General features: G+C 43.0%; 1 non-coding gene across 1 annotated transcript; it reads right to left on the bottom strand.

The window, feature by feature from the left end:
• Positions 1-1,167: 1,167 nt before the first annotated feature.
• Positions 1,168-1,254, bottom strand: trnal-aag (transfer RNA leucine (anticodon AAG)). The gene has a single exon. It is a non-coding gene; the product is annotated as a tRNA-Leu (tRNA).
• Between the last annotated feature and the right edge of the window lie 833 nt (positions 1,255-2,087).

Genomic DNA, 2,087 nt, shown 5'->3' with positions numbered 1-2,087 from the left:
CTCAACTAAACGCTGTACATCCGCAGCAACAGCTCATTATACTTGTACTCCAGTCTACATCAATCAAGACCAAAACGTAACTTCCCTTCCTAGTTCTTTACTGCACATAGATACGAGCTTGTCCGAACAAACACATTTTGTTTTGAATATCAACATCTTTTTCACTTTTTCAAATATGTCCTGATCCTCCTGTTTTTGCGAATAAGAGAATATCTAATCACCAAAAATGCACACGATCTGTGATTTTGCTCACTCGTCAAAGCTGCGTGACGTCGCTCCCCAGCGCCGACGCTACAACAGCTCTTAGCTAAATTGTACCCAAAGTCTCGAGCGAGAGCTGAACTCGCGAACCTCTGCTTACAAGGCCAGAGTTCTGACCACTGATGTATGGAACCAGCAGCCGTGCGAAAATTGCAGTAAGTGTAGCATTATCAGTGGATTGAGGAACAGGATGGGTTTTCAGGTCGGAGATGATTGATGGATGTGGAATTGTCTGAGATGGAGAGCAGGAAGTTAAAAGATGCAACTTAAAAGTGGCACAATTTGGCATGTGTGTCGTGTGTGTTTCGTGTGATTCTTCTTCAGAGTGAATTGTTTTTATATTTCTGACTTTTCCAGTTCTGATACAAGTTCATTCAGCCGGAAGATTAATCTTGTTTCTCCGTTCACTGGCGCTGTGAAGCGTGTTTTCATTAAATGAATAATTAAACAAGAAGTTATTCACTCCGTGCCTGGGAGTCGAACGCGGCGCCACTGCACTGAATCCTGATCACTGCGCCCTCAGAGAAGCTAATGAGAGAGTTGTAATGAGTTGATCATCTTTGTGCTTATTGTTTCATTCCAAATATTTTTCACGAAAGACATGGTCACCGTGAGGAATGGTGGGAAGAGCAAATGACAGGATTTGAACTTCAGTTAGAAAAATCCAGTCCACCCCTGGGCCGGGAATACAGTCTCAATGTTTGCAATCCTGTTGTTTATATAATCAGAGAGTCAGTCATTCAGCCTGTGTTCCCGTGTCTGTTCGCAACAGGAGAAATCCCTTCCACGAAAGCTCTTTTACCCCAACAACTGTTCACATTGGTACTGTCTCTCTTCGTTGTTCCTGCCAAGAATGACCAACCACGCACTCCTACGTTCAATATGAGCTGTTACAGCTCAGCTGCAAGGACCACAAACGGTGGGACTCGAACCCACGTCTCCAAAGAGACTGGAGCCTTAATCCAGCACCTTAGACCGCTCGGCCACACTACCACATTCAAGCATATCGCAATCATGTTATTGACTGATAATGTTACTGAAATTCATGAGCAGCACTGGAGCTGGGAAAGGCCGTCAAGAGCTTGAGCCTGCTCCTTCACTGAATCAGGTAACCCTGAACTGACGAACAAACAGAAATCATCTCACGTCAGAAACACAGAGCTGCAGTAAAGGGCCGGGACCATTTAAGGCCATCTCTTCCCAATCTCCTACCAGAAATGACAAGAAAACCTCCTGTTGACTTTGCTTAGGGTCTTCACTTCAGGACACGAGGCCATATTATGTTTTATATGTTCAAACAGACAATAACTGACATTTGGTTTCACGGTTTGGATGAGAGCAATAAATCTTCATTTCCAGACATGTAATCTAAACAGTAGCAAAAGAGTCAAACTCTAACTTCCATACGAGCAGCTTACAGCGTGTTGTAAAATTTACTTTATCCATGCTGTTTTTGTTATCTTAATTTTCACGCCAGGCAACTTGCACCACAAATTTCTCCTGCAAAATGGCACATTCTTCTTCAACACTAGTGACGTGTTCTGCTAATGACAGCATATAATAAACACTGCACTACAGTTATCACTTGCGCTTCTGAAGGTTCGAAACCGGACAGAAATATTTCCAAATAATTTTCATGGCAGAGTGAGGGAAAAGTTTTAAAATTCACTGGCAGTGTAAAATGTAAAATCTATCCCATTACCATCCAGGTTTCAGCTTGCTTCGCCATCTCTATTGACAGCGCTTTGCAGCCTGTCACTGTCCTTCCCTTTCTGTGTCTAATCTTGAAATGTTGCACATGTCACATTTCTAGCTCTGAAGTAAAC

This window comes from Mustelus asterias, unplaced genomic scaffold, assembly GCF_964213995.1.
Source record: "Mustelus asterias unplaced genomic scaffold, sMusAst1.hap1.1 HAP1_SCAFFOLD_114, whole genome shotgun sequence".
Classification (NCBI taxonomy): Eukaryota; Metazoa; Chordata; class Chondrichthyes; order Carcharhiniformes; family Triakidae; genus Mustelus; species Mustelus asterias.
The sequence above is the reverse complement of the archived record's forward strand: the minus strand, read 5'-3'. Positions and strand labels throughout refer to the sequence as shown.